At 37.7% G+C, this 19,683-nt stretch overlaps 2 long non-coding RNA genes across 3 annotated transcripts in view; one reads left to right on the forward strand and one right to left on the reverse strand.

Annotated features, from left to right (window-relative positions):
• LOC102549623 (uncharacterized) overlaps positions 1-9,257 on the reverse strand; it is a 48,118-nt gene extending 38,861 nt beyond the window's left edge. For both annotated transcript variants that reach the window (XR_596808.4, XR_001841935.3), the window contains exons 1-2: positions 8,971-9,257; positions 8,062-8,232 (exon numbers count right to left, since the gene is read on the reverse strand). This is a non-coding gene — a long non-coding RNA (uncharacterized LOC102549623). The remainder of the gene's footprint in view (positions 1-8,061; positions 8,233-8,970) is intronic.
• On the forward strand, positions 259-15,154 carry LOC120097772 (uncharacterized). Its single transcript, XR_005495485.2, has 3 exons — positions 259-1,099; positions 12,408-12,726; positions 14,828-15,154. It is a non-coding gene; the product is annotated as an uncharacterized LOC120097772 (long non-coding RNA).
• Positions 15,155-19,683: the final 4,529 nt, after the last annotated feature.

The raw sequence follows: 19,683 nt of genomic DNA on the forward strand, positions 1-19,683 counted from the left end.
ATAACACGTTTGAATAGTCCAAAATTGCCTTAATTTTTGCAGCATGTGAATGATTATTAATCACATTTCTGTGTTTGTTTGTGATTACTAATTCTTGTGTGCTCACACACAAAGTATGCCAAATGTCAAGTCAGCATCTTCCATAATTGTTCACCTCCTTACTTTGAAAGACATGGCCTCTCACTGAACCTAGAACTCACCAACTGGCCTAGACAGGCTTGGAAGTGATCTCCAGGGATCTTCTTTCCACATGCCCATAGCTGTGGCTCCAGCTGCATGCCACTGCCTTTGGTTTGTACACATGTGCTGGGTTTCAAACTCAGGTCCTCATGTTTGTACTCAAGGCACTGTCCTGCTGTTATCATCTCCCTTGCCTCTGATTCATTTTATTTAAAGAAGTAAGTCTCATGAACAAAATCAAATATATCAGATTCAGGGGAGTCATACACAGGCAAAAAAAAATCCAATAGAATAAAAGATTGGTATTCTTTTCCTTTATTTCATACATATTTCTGAAGGATACTATGATTCAGGAAATGCACATGAACTATCATGACACTAAATTCATATATGTATATTTCAGACATTAGTAAAAACTGTAAAATTCCTATCTGGTCAGTTTGACTGACTTAGATTTACTTAGAGTTTGTTGTATTGGAGTGATGAAGTTTATCGCTTTTGTCCCTTGTTGGTCAACTTAACTACTTAACCACCAACAATTACCCAATTAAAAAAGTCAAACCAATTGCAGTGGTCTTCATTCTAATTCATTGAGGTCACATAACTAGAAATTAAGAAATTTATGCATGTGTGTGTGCATATATGTGTGTGTACACCAGTATGGGAGTGCATGAGTATATGTGTATGTATACATGTGGGGTCAATGGGTTGACATGAGGTTTTGGTTTTCAAGAGTCATTTTGATGATGATAGTGATTTCTGAGACAGAGTCTCTTACAGGGATCCAGTGGCCATTGTTTGAAGCTGTGAAAGTGAAGCTTGTATTGTGTTGGAGACATCAAGACGTTGGAGATAACAGAGCAATGACAGGATATCTGTCAATACTAGCTGCAAACAGGAAGCAGCTCAAGAAAGAGAAGTATGTTGCGCTCAGAGAAGCTAGATGGAAACAGCCATCTAAGATTGGACACAGAGCCAAATTGGAGTTTTCTTTACTGGGTTTTGGTTTTGCTTTGGTCTAGCATTTTCTCTTTATGCACCAATCCCTCCCCTTTGCAGGAGTAATATATATTCTGGGCCATTGTACATTGGAGATACATAATTTACTCTTTTATTTTATAGAGGCTTAGAATTAAGAGATTACCTTCCATATCAGAAGAGACTTTGGACTTCTTTTAAACAGTCCTGAGACTCAAAGGCTGTGGGACTTTGGAAGTTGAACTAAATGCATATAACATTATGAAATAGCTAGATGGCCTAGAGAGTGAAATGCAATGGTTTACATAAATGGCCCTCATAGGCTCATATATTTGAATGCTTAGTCCCCAGATGGTGAAACAGTTTAAGAACTGTATCACTTGGGGTGGGCTTTGAGTAATTAGAAGCCCATATCATTTTCAGTTAGTTCTTTTTCTACCTCATATTTGTGGAAAAATTGGAACTGCTGATTTAGCACCAGGCCTGCCTTCTTGTTACCATGTGTCATATTATAACAGCATGAACTCACCTTTTGAAACTGTTAGAGCCAATAAACTATTCTAGAAGTTGTTTTGGATGGTCTTACCACAGCAATAGAAATGTAGCTAAGATAGTATTTATCACCTCTTGCTTTCCATGGTTTTAGAGTTTCTCTTGCAGGGCTTGATGTTATTCTTGGATGTTGGTCTTGCAAAGTGATCAACTTGGTTCTTTTAGTTTTCATCTCCTGTAAGACACAGCTATACAACTTCTAGGCATATGCCCAAAGGCCTCAACACCCTCCTCCACAGATACTTGCACAGCCGTATTCATTGTTGCCATGAAATAGAAGCAACCTAAATGTCTTTCAACAGATTAATGGATAATGAACATGTGATGTCTATAGAAAATGGAGTAGTACTCACCTAGAAACAAAGATGAAAACATGAAATTTGCAAAAAAAATGGATAGACTGAGAAAATATATTGTGTGAGGTAACCCAGACCAAGAAAGACAAATACTTCATGTTCTCTATAAACTTTAGTTCCTAGCTCCAAATGCCCAGATGTGAGTATACAAGAGGATGTGTCCCAGAAACTAGAAATATATAAAGGAACCAAGGGTAGATGGGGCATTGGAGTGAAATGGCAGGACACTGGAGATATGAAGTAGGAATTAGAATAATGGGGAGAGGGTTTCTATTAGATAAGAATGTGGGTAGTCAATACATAAGTGGGAGGTAGGAAAAAGGACAAATAACATTGAGATTATTTAATAAAACATCAAAATAATTTTACTTTATATTCATTTAAGTTATAAACATATATAACACATAAAAATAAATGTGCACATATGTGTGTATCTTAAAGAATTTAAGCCACTTGGACTGATCATGTTTTTCCACAGGAATCATAGACTACAAAATTCTAGTATTGGGTATGACAATTTTCCATTTGAATGGTTGGTCATGGTAGTCCAAGTGACTACCAAAATCATGTAGGTTACTAATTGGACTCTTTGTGGTCTCTAGGGTGTTAAGGAGAGGACCCTATTGCTAAAGACACTTTAGAAATAAGATCCAGTGACTAGAGATAAATTTAACCTGAATGTCTCCTCCTTGTGGTAGTTTCCATGGTACCAGAAAATACTATGCAAGCTTCCAAAAAAGAAAAGCAATTAAGCAGGTCTTTACAGGCACAATACCTATGAACCATGAGAATTACAAGCATCACAAGATATGCGTAAAAGTGTAATAGGTAGCACTCACATGTTGATGGCAACCAACAGTTATCTAATTAGACTCATTCAACAAAAGGAAAATCATGCCTGATACGGGAAATCTAGGCAGAGTCCTAGGCTAGTGAGGTCATGAAATCTACTGCCTCTTTGCTAGACCAGCATAATTCAGTACTACATTCTAAATTGCATCCTTATACCTAATTGTATCCAGAGACAAGAGTAGCTATCACCTCCTCATCAAAGAGACCCCTCTGAACAGCAAATTGACACCATCACAGAAAACCATGAGTGACACAAAACAAAACAGAGATAGCCTCAAGGGATATATCTATGTCACAATTCCTGCATCTATGGCTTAGAAAACCTTGTGGAAGAGGGGGTAAAAGATTTTAAGACTCAGAATACCATAAAGTCCCCTGTGAAATAGTCTTCACTTACAAATGGCTATGTATATATGAAAATGATGTTATTTAGTCAATAGTAACATCGTTAAAATAAAGACTCAATAACCCTTTTTATGTTCAACCAACCAATTACCAGTTAAAGATGAGTCTGAAGAATCACTTTCTTTTATAATAGAAAAATAAGATTATGTATTATAAACTACCTACGAAGGACTTGAAGGAAAATTACATTGTAAACAACATTGTATTTTAGACAGAAAAAATAATTTTGAAGAAGTTTTCATACTAAGAAATCCCAAGCTTGCTTATCTGTGATGTTAGCTCTTAAGTCAAAAAATAGCAAGCTTTGATACATATAAATACAGAGGTTATTTATAGATAAAGAGATTACTGGAATGGATAGGTCTCTTGGGAAGGGAAAATAGAATAGATAGTTACAGTTATTGATGATGAGGTGTGGGTAAGGGCAAGAACTAGAGGCTCAAACAAGGAGGGGGAAAGAAGTGGAGACAATGAGGGATATCAGTTATATGGATATATATATATATATATGGAGGGACATCTAAAACTAAGGCCACTCGAGGGATTATATAGAAGTCTAGTATAATACAGTAGAAACTTGTGTGTGTGTGTGTGTGTGTGTGTGTGTGTGTGTGTGTGTGTGCACGCGCGCATATGTGTGTGCAAGAATGGGTCTGTATTAGGTAAATTAAATCACTCTCCAGTACCAGAACTCTAGATAGTAAAAGTTGTCAAATAACAAAGGAAAGGGTTGGGGATTTAGCTCAGTGGTAGAGTGCTTGCCTAGCAAGTGCAAGGCCCTGGGTTCGGTCCCCAGCCCCGAAAAAAAGAAAAGAAAAAACAAAACAAAACAAAACAAAGGAAACCTAGCCCCAACTAGACATCTCTCAGCACCAATGAAACTTTAAGTTCCAGAAATGGTTACATGCACTCGAGTTGTTGTCCATAGAGACCCATGGGAATTCCAAAACAACCGGGCTATGCTAAGGTTATTGGTTGCTTTCCACACCCTGACTGTAAGGCTGAAGAGAGACCTACTCAACTCATTGAATATGACGAAGTTGAGTCGGTGCCTACCTAACACCTTCACCCTTACTTACTAGAGTTCATGGTTCTGGAAGGTACTCTGCACACTACCAAAGAAGAAAGGTACATATTAACTGAGCTTCAAACCCTTGTATTACAGCAGTGACCAGCCTGCAAATACACTGCTACAATCGTGACACAAAGCTTGTAAAGGCAACCAACCAGTATAGTATCTGAATTGAGTTAAGTCCCTCTCCATGAGATGGAACCCATACCCAATGCTTCTTGAGTGGCCAAGAATCTGAGGCTTGATAGGTCACAAACTAAGAAGAAATCTAAATACTACCAGTTTGTAGCAAGAAAATTAATCTTAATGACATTTTCTACACTCTGTGATGTGTTGAGTCATCATCAGACGCTTCTTCCTGCAACAGATGTAGACAAATACTGAGACCCACAGCCAGACAATATGCTGAAGACATCTCTACATCTCACTGAACCTAGGAAAGTCAACTTGATGCTTACTTAGTGCTTTCAACCCTCAGACTAGTTTAGTGTTCGTGGAACAGAAAGGTACTCTGGCTGCTACCTTACAAACACCAACCCAGTTACAAAGCATCAAGTCTCTCCTCCCAAGGATCAGGAGAGTCTTTGGAGAAGGAAATAAAGATCGTATGAGCCAGAGAGGATAGAGGGCCCCAAGGAAACAAGGCCTAATTAGAGCAAGAGAGATACACATGTGAACTTATAGAGATGGTGGCAGCATATGACAGGGCCTGCATGGGGCTGTGGCAGATGGTACCAGAGATGATAGAGATGAAGACACACTAACATCTACAACCATTTTGATAACCATTTACAAATCAGAAAACAGTTGTCTCCAACTGGGTCTCACTGGGGATACAAACCAATCTCAAGGGAAGGTCCTATACCCAGAAGTAAATGGTTAACACACAAAGAAATGAGAATGACATATTTAGAGGTCTTTTGTTTCATAATGATTTGCCAAGGCACATGATATATACATATATACATATACATATACATATACATATACATACATACATACATACATACATACATACATACATACATACATACATATCATGGCTTCCAGCTTTGTAGTTTTGTGTTTTTTTTATGTGATTGATTCCTTTGTGTACCAATGTGAAATGTGTGTTTCTGTACATTTCTCTTGTGCATTTTCTTTTGTTCTTTCTCTTCTGGTTTTGTTGTATTTGCTTTTATTTTATCTCTATTTTATTATCAGTATTTAGATGTCTGTTTTCTAAGAGAGACAGAAAGGGTTTGGAATTAATTGGGATGGTGATGGGGAGTTCTCAGAGAAGGTGGCAGAAGGAAAACTTGAATCAAATATAGTGTATGAAAAAATCTATTTTCAATAAAGGAAAGATTGAGGGAAAAAAGAATTCCTAGGTTTATCTGACTGGGCAGAAGGAGGAGAGATTAGACACTACAGAGTAAATAACACATTATACTGTGATGGTGTGCAATGCTGTGGAGAACTTGATAATAGGAAAGGGATCTGCAGGGTGTATTAAGCAGCACAGCTTGGATGCTGGCAAGGTCACTAACAAGTGGCATTTGAAACTCAGGTCATGTGTCTATCACAGGGAAAATGTTTCTAGATGGGGAAGAGGAAGTAAAAGGTTCTCAAAGTAGGAGAAATGTCTCAGGCAACAGAGTTGGTATGAAAAGAGTCAAAGTTAGGGCTGGCTCATGCCATGCAATAGCCCTTGGCTCTCTGACACATGCAGTGACCCTTGGTCATCATAGGTCCAAGACTTCCAGTTGAAGGAGATGCAGCAAGGAACTGGAGATACATACTGACTACACTCACCCAATTAATCATTTCAATACTCAAAACATGAACTTTGATTTATTTATAGTATAGTCTCACGATTTTTTTCTGCTATAAAAATTGGGAAAATTATACTAGATTTCACTTATTAATATTCAGCTTTCAAAATCATTTTTTAAAGGAAAGAAGTAGTATCAGTCAAATTAGACATCATCCACATCAGAGTTATTAGCTAGTGCATTCTGATAAAGGAATAGATCTGTACATTTTAGTATCTGATGATTTTTTCCTATTCTAAATCAAGGTTGAAAAGACAAACTACTCAGTAAATACTATTGGATAGATAGCTAGAATACTTCAAAATAGGTTTTAAGTCTTAAAATTTTTTCCTGATCTTTAAAATATCTATACATAAAAAATAAATTTCCCAAAGATATAGAAATCAATAAAGAGGAAATGTACATCTGCATGTGTGTATCCACATAAGTGTGATAATTTGGTAGCTTAAGTGTCCAAACCCTAATGTGTAAAGACTTGGCATTCAGTGTGATTAGGTTGAAATGGTGGAAACTTTCAAAGGTGGAGCCTAGTAAAGGCCTTCAGGTCATTGTGGGCATGTCGGTGAAAGGATCCAGCTTCAGTTCCTTCTATCACTCCTGGTGTATGTCTGTAAGAAGGCTGGTCTCCTCTGTTATGCTTTCTTTTCATGATGTGTTGACACAGGTACAAATCTGTGTGGCTAACCAATCACAGACTAAACTATAAAACTCTATGTCAAAATAGCTAGTGCTGTCTACGCTGACTTTTCATATGACGAAATACCAACAAGAGCACAGTGTGTCTATTCACTGTAGCGCAAAAGTCTACGAAAACATACACCCTGGTCACAACTCTCTCAAGGGAAATGGTAAACACTGAGTCAATTGCAGTGTACGAATATAAGACGATCAATTAAAGGTAAAATTTGAAATAAATCCCACATTAAATAGGATTAGTAGTTAGAAGTTAATTTACTTGAAAGAAAAACTATTGTTAAAATTACGAAAAGCTAACTTGATAGAAAACCAGAATCTAAAGGAAATATTCATGCAAAAGCTTATCTAATTATATGGATGAATTAAAATATATGAAGGAAAAGACAATAGTATTGCTTTTCCAAATAACAAAGTGACAAAATAAGTGAAAATATTTAAAGCTGGCAGATTAAGGGAGTAAAAGGGTTATTTATTTATCCAGCATTTCGATAGCTTGTATTTCTCAGACACTTCTACAAAGATTTTAAATCTCTTTTTACTTGGTGCATTTGAGAGATGATCCAACTGGTAAGCAGGAATAAAAATGGATTCATTGGAGTAGAATAAAGTAAAAAGAGACTCAGAACTTACTATTTGGAAACTAGTCTTTTAATTCAATGAGTTAAAATATATTTCATTCAATTTTTAATGTTTGCAAAATATCAAAAAAATCTTAGTTCCACAACATATCAAAATTAAATTCTAAATAGATTTGTTTAAATAATTATTAGTCATTTAAAATATTCTCTTTGATCCTTTGGTGGATAGTTTACTGTTTGAGTATTTTGCCAAAATTTTTCAAGCAATATCTAAAGTAGGAAAAAAATAGAAACTCCAAATGAAAGTCAATGTGAGTTTAGTTGAAATTTTAAGTGTATATCAATAAAATAGAATTCATGTGACTATTAAAGAGATGGAGGCACGTCTGGAGGTACGTGGGAGACTACCCCATTCTCACACACCAGAAGGGAGAGGGAAAGTTAAATTTAATGGAGGATGTTGTGCATTTTTGTTCTTTTCAAGACAAAGCATACAAAAATAATAATTACATTAATTATAGTAATTACAAAAGTCGTTATTTGTTACTATGAGTCAGGTAGTATTTTATGTGCCTTACCTCTCAACAACCCCAACAGTTTCCCAGTCTATGGGGCCGCTGTGTTGGAAAGTCTCAATTGCCTGTAGTCAATGGAGGAGCTACATTCAAATCAGACAGTCTGGCCTCAAACTCTGTACCAACGACTTCTGTAGGCTGTGGATTCTCATAACATACGCTTTTAAATATTTTCTGGGTACAAAACAAAATAAAAATTTGTAGTTACCCATAGTAGATGAATAAGAATTATATCTTGGAATATATGGCCCATATTGTCACTTTATATCAAACTTACAAATTCATTTGAATTTACTTTTTTTTGTGCATGTTCTCGCTTTTTTTACATGACTAATCAAAAACAAAGAAAGTTTTCTCTTTTAAAATTTATTTACTTGTTCTTTAACCCTTTTTTACAGTCTAGACTTCATCCCCCTCCCAGTCTGCCCCACCACCATTCCTCATACCTCCCCCTACCTATATGTAAAAGGATGCCCCCACCCCAACCCCAACCTCACCAGATCTTCCCACTCCCTGATATCTCAAGTCTCCAGGGTTAGGTGCATCTTTTCTCACTGAGGCCAGACCAGGCAGTCCTCAGCTGTATATTTGTTAGGGTCCTCATATCAGCTGGTGTATGCTGCCTGAGTGGTGGCCCAGTGTCTGAGAGATCCCGGGGGTCCAGGTTACTTGAGACTGCTGGTCTTCCCAAGTGGCCTAAAGGAAAAGAGACCCCCTCTGATCTAAGTACCTCTCTAGGGCACACAGATCAATGAAAGTGGAAGCTGCTGAACCTGAGAGCAAACAGCAGGCCGTTTGCCACCGAACTCCTTTCTTGAGCCAAGGGATGGGATTAGCCTGCCGGGCAGAACTTGGGTGCCAATCTCTTCCCTATCAGCAGAGATCAGAGTGGGTTACTGTCCTTCCTATTACCTCTTCCATCTATTGATCATGTCCTCTTTTTTCTGTGTGTCTGACACCACGATACCCAGGAGCTCAAAAAGCTGCTGGACTCAGGCTGCTCATTTACCCTCCCCTGGGAAGGGAGGTCTGGGACTGAGCACTGATTGGCTCAGTCCCTGGCAGAGGGCTTGGTTTCTTTGGCAAGGAAGAAGTCACTATAAGTCTCTAGATAGGGGCAAGTTTGCCACCTTCAAAGGAAAGTTAACCATGCCCTTCTCGGGAGAACTCAGGTGTCAAGCATGCCACAAGCCCTTGACTGCTACCTGAAACCTCCAGAATGCTGCATTGTTCTTCCTAGGCTTCTGAGGGTGAAATAGATCTAACCATTATTATGTGGACACAGAACTAAAATCGGTCCTTTTGTGATCTATATGGTAGGAACTGATAAAGTTCCTGGGGGTGAAAAAAAAGTCAGACTTGACAAAGTTCCAAGTCATCTCACCCATGTCCAGCTGAGGAGATTTCTTGGTGTTTTGTCTCAATTTCTCTAGATAGTGTAAGGAATGGGTACAAATCCAGATTATCAGTGCATCTGCTACTTGAACCCTCAACGTCAGGGAAAAGCTACGAAGAGAACTTTTTCCACAATGTTTATAAATTGTGTTAATACAAAGAGGTTCTCCTAGTATCTTCTAACAGTGAGTTATCAGGGTGAAAATGTTTATTTACAAGATCAGGTTATGAGAATAAAGTTCAAAGCCAGATGACATGAATTTAAGAAGAAATGTTTTGAAAAAAGTAATAGATAAAGCATTTGTATGTCATTTTTCTCTGGTTGTTTCATAAATTGTGTTTCTCTTTTGGAAGTCAAGGTTAATCTCTTGATATGACTTTGATAAGAAACTATTGACATTTGTCTAGGGCATTGGTGCTAAACTGTTTAGTCTCAGAACTTCTTTGCATGATTAAAAATTACTGAAGACCTTGAAGGGTCTTTGCTTATATGAGTCTGTTGTCTAAACTTAATCACAACCAAAATGTAGTTTAAATGAAGAATTAATTAAAAACCACTAATAACACTATCACACTCAGTTAAATACTACTAATGCTCACTTCAGCAAGACTGACAGCCCGATGCCTTCATGTACAAGCTCACAAAAGAAGGTAGGGGACGTCATGTGCACCTCGCCTACGTATGATGGACAGAAAGATGAAGGGCACAGTCATATGCAGGTGTGTTCTATGGTGCTACGCAGCCTAAGGAAAATCCACTACAAACTCTTATAAAAATGACATTTTAAAATAGTAGTGCCTTCTTATTGTTAGTCTGTTCATGGATCCGACTGTAAAGATATGCCTCCCCCTGAGAGTTTCAGGTACCCACAGGTATCTTCAGGCCACATGGTGAGAAACTGTCAGTCTAAGCAAACCAGCCAGTAAATGAGGTGAGATCAGGGAAAAAAAACTGGAGTTCTTGATCAAATATGATAACAATAATGTATAATTTCCATGAAAAAGTTACTCACTAGAAGATGCGTAGTACCTTGATTTAAGTGAGGTAAATTATGATTTTGAGACTCAAACCATGTAAAGGTCTGTTTTGAGAAAATCATGGGGGAAAACATACATCAATATCATTAACGGCCAGATGCCTTCACGCACAGGCTCACAGTTAATGTTGAGGCAATCTGGGAACTTCTGGTCAATTAGATAATTGAGAGTTTATGAGCTGTTCAAAATTAGAAGTCTAATGAAATTTTTCTTAGAATACGTGCTGTATTAGGAGCAATTGTGTCAAGGTTATTTGCATAAACAACACTTTAGGTTTAATTCATCTACAGGTTGAATGGGACAGATCAGGTCTTTGGGGATAAGCTTATTTTTATCTCTCCAGGATTTATGGAGAATGACAGGAAAATAGATAGAATGGGCCACTGTGAGATTAGTGCAATTAAATGCTAGATTTATTTGCTTATTTCTGGGATTCGTTCATTTTTGGAAGTATCTTTGTGGGATAACTGTAATGTTAATGTCCAAGATCTGACCTTCAGGGGATATATGGACCACACAGGGATCCAATCTTCAGGGATTCTATGTACCACACAGAGAGTTGAAATAGGAGTAAGCAGTAAGATCCAACAATTTTTCACAAGGCGATACATCTGAAACACAAATTGGCATATGGCAAGCGAGCCCCAATAAACTTTATAAAACATTAGATTATTTATAATAGCAATTTTTCTCCTGGAAACTAGAGAGCAGTGAGTTAGCTGCACAATCATCTCAAATAATAAGAACATACACATGCAGACCCATGTGTACATATATGAACACTTACACACACATGGAAATGCACATATTCAGCTACATATATATTTATATATGCATACAAAATTGATACACATGCAAATGAATGTGCTTGTACAAATATACTTACACAAACTAAGAAGAGTGTTGTAGATAAGAGAGTGGTAAGTTTTCAGCACAATAATCCTAAATAATAAAATATACACATACACTTATACATGGATAAATGGGCATTCTACAGCATAACAATCTCAAACAATAACACTTACATAAGTACATAATATTAATAGACACACATATATATGTATACATGCATATATACGTATATATAGTGGCTATTCCTAGTTGTCAACCTGACTCTATCTGGAATGAACAACAATCCAGAATTGGAAGGCTCACCTTTGATCCTGATCTTGAAGCTGGGAGATATAAGTTTCTGACCTGGATCTTGGTTTGGAGATCTTGAGGCAAAGTGGCTATGAATCCCAGGAGCTTAAGGCAAGAAGATCTTTGAGTTCAAGGTCACCTGGGACAAAGCAAGTCCCAGACCCAGGCTGGGTGGTACACACCTTTAATCTGGGACACACCTTCTGCTGGAGATTTACATAAGGACATTGGAAGAGTCCCTCTTCTTTTGCCTGCCTGCCTGCCTGGTGGGACTGGGCCACCACTAGATCCTTGGACTTCCATTCACAGCTGCTGATGACCACTGTTGGGGAGTTGGACTACAGACTGTAAGTCATCGACCAATTCTCTTACTATATAGAGACTACCCATAAGTTCTGTGACTCTAGAGAACCCTGACTTAGACAATATACAAACACATACACATTCACATATACACATACACACACATACATACACATACACATATATGCATATGACTACGCACACACATATACACATACACACATACACACACAAACACAAACACACACATGAACCAAAACCTTACATATAGTTCTTAAAGGAATTTGTGTTTGTCCAGTACCAGACTTATTAAAGCTTCTAAATCCTATAAAGTCTTTATGTTGACATAATGCCAAAAATATTTCTGATCTTTACGAATAAATATATACTCATTACTTACAAAACTTTTACAAAGTTTAGTAACCCAAAAGCATAAATTATAAACAAATATAATGATTTTTTTTTTGCAGAGTTTGGAGTGTTTAATGTGACCACATGGCTGAAATTCAAGCTCATTGTTTGATGCTTAGAAATACTCCAGGAATCCACTCCATCTCCACCCTCCCATCTGCTCCAAAGAACAGAACATTCTTCAGTCCTGAGGACCTGAGGATTCTGACTCCTGACTCCATCAAAACAAAAAGATGATACCGACAAAAGTTCTCTGACATGTGGGATTTGGGTTTGAAAGGTAGAAGAGGAGGTATACTTTTAGGATTGCAAGTGGAAAAACTGCAAGAGAAATCTCTCAGAGAAATACAGAACCATTGTTCAGCTAACGATGCCAAGGTGCTGTAAAAGGACATAACTGCACTATTTTCTTTGCTACAAAAAAAAAAAACAAAAAAACAAAAACAAAATAAAACAACAACAACAAAAAAAAAAACCAAAAAACAAAAAACCTCAGGTGAGAGGTGAGGTCAAGACTGTGGTAGCAAGCCAGACTTAACAGAGATAACTGATGTTTCTCTCTCTCTCTCTCTCTCTCTCTCTCTCTCTCTCTCTCTCTCTCTCTCTCTCTCTCTCTCTCTCATACACACACACACACACACACACACACACACACACACACACACACACACACACACAGATTCCTAAATATTTCCTGTTAGTGCAAGAAGAGACCTTAAAGATGGACATTGCTTTAGAAAAGGATTCTGACCCAGGCAGTCTGGGCTTGCAGTAACTTTCTGGCTCTGGGATAACCACTCCAGAGAACTGCTTGTGACACTGAGGACAGAAATATGAATGTCTTGCAGTTGTAGAACATTCCCCCAAATCACAATGAGCTTTAGCAATGTGCATAGATTATCTTATTTCTCAGTATCTTGAGAGCTGCTCAGGGAACTAGGACTTGTATCTCTGGCTTTTGTGTCTCTGTGCTTCCTCTAATAAATCTTGATAATCTTAATTAAAACATGCTTAGAATTTGGTGAATGAGATTAATGCTTATCCCAGTAAGCATACAACATTTTCTAGTTTTTAAAATACAGTGAGCTATTAATCATTTTCAAAGGAAGGAAGTTAACTGGACTGTTTCTGTGTCAGGAGCTCTGTAGCTCTTGTCTATGTTCACATTTCAACTCAAGGTTTGCTTTGACTCTCCAGGTTATGCAACAGGGACCTATTATCTTAAAACCACAAGAATGAAAAACTAAGGGCCGAGACAATGTTTCTGTGTTACACATAAGCCTCTTGTTTTATGCAACACACACTATTATCTGTAATTTTGCTAGGTCTATTTGAATATAATAAGAAAAGTTTGCAATATTTTGTGCATCTCAGCTCTGGTTAAAATAGCTGTTACAATTCAAACTACTCAGTTCTTCAAAATTCTGCATTTCTGGGTTTTACCATACAAAAAAATCAGTTAGAAAACACAAGGACATAATTATCTCAAGTGAATAAAGTTTGGGGGTTATCAAAACTTCTAGATTAAACAACATAGCTCTTATTCCCTGAAATCAAGCAGGATAGAATTACGGTCAGGTTGGCCAGGAGGGTGCAGGGTAGGCAGTCTCTAAGGTCTGTCAGCAAACTGTATTCCACAGGCTCAGCATTGTACCTAGGATTGACAATGAATAATTCGAGGTTCTTTAACTGCCAGTCAGAAATGAATATTTTATTCCTGGGAATACAAAGAAATAGATTGCATATCATAAAGCAATAGATTGGCAACGTTCTTTTTTCTGTATGAGCTTAGTTAAACCACATCAAACACTTATCTCCCACTAGCTGTAGCAGGATTTCATATTTTCACTTTTGATTTTCAATGTACTTTCTTTCCCAAGGTTAAGAGAAACGGCAGCCATTTAAATAAAAGTTCCATAAATGTTGGATAGGAAAGCTGTAGATGGAAAACCAAAAGTAACCTCTAGACTTGCTTTTACTAACATGGTCCGTTCTGTCCATTATGGGTAAGGAAGTCTTCATGAAAGCTAAAATGTTGTTTATGTGGTTTGATATTGGTCACTGGAGAGCTTTAGGTTAAGGAATAGAGGATTGACAGTTGTGTTTCTTAACACACGTTAATAGACATTCTATGTAGCTGTGCTAGTCTGCTTTCTGCTGCTGTGATAAATACCATGACCAAAAGCAATATCTGAGGAAAGAATTTGTTTCAGCTTACAGATTAGAGTCCGTCATCAATGGAAGTCAAGATAAGAGCTTGAAGCAGAAACCACAGAGGCAGCTGCTTTTTTGGCCTTTTGTTGCATGAACTCTCAGAGCATTCTGCATGGAGACATGCAGGTGTCATGGAGACATAGGTGTCAGTTGATCAGCTCAACATATTAAATGAAGATGTATTCACTGAAGATGTATACAATCTGATTGTATAATGGATAAATGTGTGGTAATACAGGGTTTTATTTTGTTCCCTTTCCTCTAGGAGTACAGAAGACAACTTCATGAATATTTCCCAGAAATGCCCAAGTTAATATGTTCTTGTGTGCTGGAGGCTCTAACCACTAGTGAGTCATCATAGGAAGAGTGGCCACACAAATTCAGACCACACAAGACTTCAACCTGGGCCCTGAGTAGGTCAAAGACTCACCACACATTTAAATTTCCTCAAGAATAAATTGATTGTTGAACTGTACTTTAGAATTGTAATTGGAAAATTGATAAAGCTCACTTCATAGTATTTTCCATCATGTGCTTCAGCTAGTAGAAATGTAGAAATGCACAATTAAATGATGGCTAGCAAATACTTGCAGCCCAGTTGGTTTTTTTTTTTTTTTTTTTTTATTATTATTAACTTGAGTGTTTCTTATTTACATTTCGAGTGTTCCCTTTCCCGGTTTCCGGGCAAACATCCCCCTAGTCCCTCCCCCTCCCCTCCTTTATGGGTGTTCCTCTCCCCATCCTCCCCCCATTGCCGCCCTCCCCCCACGTGGCCCATACATATACAGCCATCCAATTAGACAAGATGGATGAAGCAAAGAAGTGCAGGCCGACAGGAGCCGGATGTAGATCGCTCCTGACAGACACAGCCAGAATACAGCAAATACAGAGGCAAATGCCAGCAGCAAACCACTGAACTGAGAACGGGATCCCCGTTGAAGGAATCAGAGAAAGAACTCGAAGAGCTTGAAGGAGCTCGAGACCCCTTATGAACAACAATGCCAAGCAACCAGAGCTTCCAGGGACTAAGCCACTACCTAAGGACTATACATGGACTGACCCTGGACTCTGACCTTATAGGTAGCAATGAATATTCTAGTAAGATCACCAGTGGAAGGGGAAGCCCTTGGTCCTGCTAAGACTGAACCCCCAGCCCAGTTGTTTTAAAAACAATTTTTAATGTTTTCCTTTTTATTAAAAAGTTAAGTATTAAAGTTTAAACTTTGTTGTATTTCATTTTTTCATTAAAAATTATTTCAAGACTGGATATTTTAAAAAAATTGGTACAGTACAATATATGCAGTATTATAGCACTTATGGCTTTCTTTTTTTATTGGATTTTTTTTATTTATATTTCAAATGCTATCCCCTTTCCTGGTTTCCCATCCTTAAACCTCCTATTCTGCTCCCCTCCCCCTTCTTCTATGAGGGTGTTCCTCTACCCAAACACCCACCCTTTCCTGCCTCCCTGCTCTGACATCCCCCTACACTAAGAGCTGGGGTGGTCTAGCCTTGGAATGACCAAGGGCTTCTCCTCCCATTGGTACCCAAGAAGGCTACATATGCAGCTGGAGCCATGGGTCTGTCCATGCATACTCTTTGGATAGTGTTTAGTCCCTGGGAGCTCTGGTTGCTTGGTATTGTTGTTCATATGGGGTTGCAAACCCCTCCAGCTCCTTCAATCCTTTCTCTAACTCCTCCAAAGGGGACCCCATTCTCAGTTCAGTGGTTGGTTGTGAACATTTGCCTCTGAATTTGTTATGCACTGGCAGAGTCTCTCAGGGGGCTCCTGTCAGCATGCACTTCTTAGCATCAGCAGTATTGTCTGAGTTTGTTGGCTGTATGTATATGGGCTAGATCCTCAGGTAGGGCAGGCTCTGAATGGCCATTCCTTCAGGCTCTGCTCCAAACTTTGTCTCCATATCTCCTCCTATTAATACTTTTGTTTCCCCTTCTAAGAAAGACTGAAGCATCCCCACTTTGGTCATTCTTCTTCTTGAGCTAAAGGTGGTCTGTTGAATATATTTTGAGTAATCCAAGTTTTGGGCTAATATTCACTTATCAGTGAGTACATACCATGTGTGTTTTTCTGTAATTGGGTTGCCTGACTCAGGATGATATTTTCTTTTCCCAACTTGGTTGCTATTTTGTCCTAATGACAGTGAGCTTTGCAGTTTTATGAGGTCCCATTTGTTGATTCTTGATCTTAAAGCATAAGCCACTGGTGTTCTATTCAGGAAATTTTCTCCAGTTCCCATGTGTTTGAGATTCTTCCCCACTTTTTCTTCTATTAGTTTGAGTGAATCTGGTTTGATGTGGAGGTCCTTGATCCACTTGGACTTGAGCTTTGTACATGGTGATAAGAATGAATTGATTTGCATTCTTCTACATGCTGACTTCCGGTTCAACCAGCACCATTTGCTGAAAATGCTATCTTTTTTCCAGTGTATGGTTTTAGCTCCTTTGTCAAAGATCAAGTGACCATAGGTGTGTGGGTTCATTTCTGGTTCTTCAATTTTATTCCGTTGATCTACCCGCCTGTCTCTGTACCAATGCCATACAGTTTTTAATCACTATTGCTCTGTAATACAGCTTGAGGTCAGGGATGGTGATTCCTCCAGGTTTCTTACATGAGGAACTGAGCTGCTAAGATGTCAGGGATTGTGTGCAGGGAAATGTAAAGGCTATTCCTACTACTTGGAGTGTGTGTGCCCTCTCTAGAAGACACCGTTTACGAAATGGTATGCTAAAAGTATTGAGATGAATTTACATCTTAATTAAGGGCTTATGAATAAGATAAATAATTGCAATAAATCATACAGCTTGACTCTACTTGTCCTTTGGTCTAATCACGGCTTATTACTGCATGTTCACTGTTGTTTTTCCATGCTGCCTTTCTTCGGGGAACTGTGCTTCTAATTTCCCAATAGAGCTTAGTGTACACTGTGTGGCACTTTAACTGCTGGATATTCATGTGATTTCTTTATTGTAGTATTGTATAGAGTTGCTCTAATTCTTCCAATGTCTCCAGCATTCTGTTAACTCTGCTCTCCATTTTCAATCTCTAGGATCCTCTAGAATCCATTACTCTTTTCACCACATAGTGTGGTGTTTTGAATAAAAATGCCCCCTTTAGGCTCATTTATTTGCATGTTAATTCCCAGTTGACTATTAAGATGCTTGAGAGGATTAGAAGGAGTGGCCTTGTAGGAGTAGCTATGTAATTGTTGGAGGTGAATTTCTGGAGGTAGTTTTTGAGGTTTCAAAACCTCAGGCTAAGCTCAGTGTATTTCTCTCTGCTTGCTACCTGTAGATGAGGATGTAAAGCTCCCAAGTACTTCTCTAGTGTCTGTCACTTTCTCACCATGATGATACTGGACTAACCCTTTGAAACTACATGCCCCAAATTAAATACTTATAAGTTGCCTTGCTTATAATGACTTCTTACAGAAGTAGAACAGTAACTAGAACACATAGTTTATATTATGTTTTCCACAAAGTTATATTTCAGTGAGGAACTTGATAACCTTTTTAGATTGACTTCTTTCATGTAACCATGAACACTTAAGATTTGTCTATAGTTTTCTGGGTTTGTAAGCTCATTTCTCTTTAATGCTGACAGATATTCCATTGCCTGGATGTACCACAGTTGATCGATTTATTCAACTAACTAAAGATTTCTTGGTTTTGTTTTAATTATTCTAAAAAAATTAGAAAAGAACTATTCTCCCCATTATGCCTTCTTCCTCACTAGCTAAGTACAGTGCTAGCTATAAGATCTATGTGTGGCCAAAACCAGCACTATTGTACGTTTTTGTTTGTGCTTTTCGTTTTGTTTTGGCATTTTTTGGTCTAATTTTTATTGTTTTTTATTTGTTTTGATTTTCATTTATTTTTATTTTGGGCATGTTTTGTGTGAGCGAGAAAAAAAAGAGATATAGAAAGAAAGATATAAAGAGATAGTATATAGATAAGACAAACTAGCTAGACAAATGGAGGATAAAGTTGGGAGATCGAGATGATATGGAAGGAGTCAGGAGAAGGAGAAAATTATTGAAACATATTGTATAAAAACACATTTTTTAAAAAGATTTGTGTGTGTGGAGGGGTGGAGTTCTCCATAAAAATCATGATATTATCAACTACTTCTAGTTTTCTGAAAGTTTTTTTTATATAAATAGGTACTATATTTTGCAATTGTGTGTTCTGTTTCATTTGAGGTGATGTGTGGTATGGCTTCTCTTTAACTAGTTGTATGTGATAATTAAATAATCTTTCAGAGCATTAAATGTTACATTGGTATGTTATTAATTATCCTAATTTAAGTTTTATGATGTTTACATTAATTTTCAGCCTCCCCTTAAACTTCTTATCAATGTATAGTAATTATATTAATAATAGGTTTCACTGTGATGTTCTTATGCATTTACATAACAGATTTTGATCATATTCACCACCTGTTACCTGCTCTTGTCTATCTTCATCTTCAATTAAATTTCTTCTTCATAACTAACCTCCTGATTTCTTCATGTCTTTTGTGCCTGTATGCGACCCAGTGCATTTCCTGGTTTAGACATTCTATACAAGTCAGTGTTCTTAGGAAGAACAGAATTAATTGATTGAACAGAATGAATAGGTATATTTATAAAAGAGATTTATTCAAGCACTTACAGGGTGGTCCAGCTAGCCCAACAATGGTTGTCTACTAACAGAAAGGTAAAAAATATGGTAGCTGTTTGGTCTATGAAACTGCATGTTCAGCTGGTCTTTAGTCTATATTAGAATTATGAACCTAATACCAAAGAAAAGCAGAATAGACAAACTTGCCACAAGAGCTAGGGCCTGCACACAAAGAGCAAAACCTTCCCTTTCTCATGTCCTTTTTTTTCTAGGCTACTGAATGAATGACAGCATGTGTATAGGATGATGTATACTTTTCCAGTGGCTAATCATTGTATAAAATCCTTCTTCCCCATCAACTTTATTTGCGTATAAATCTTCAGAGATGTATAGGGTTCCATAACCCTCTACTACCTCTACAACAGTCTCAATTTTGAGAAGCTCTTGTACAAGAATCATGGATGCTATGGATTCAATAGTGCATCAGCTATGGTATGCCTG

The sequence above is a fragment of the Rattus norvegicus genome, chromosome 17 (assembly GCF_036323735.1).
Source record: "Rattus norvegicus strain BN/NHsdMcwi chromosome 17, GRCr8, whole genome shotgun sequence".
NCBI lineage: Eukaryota > Metazoa > Chordata > Mammalia > Rodentia > Muridae > Rattus > Rattus norvegicus.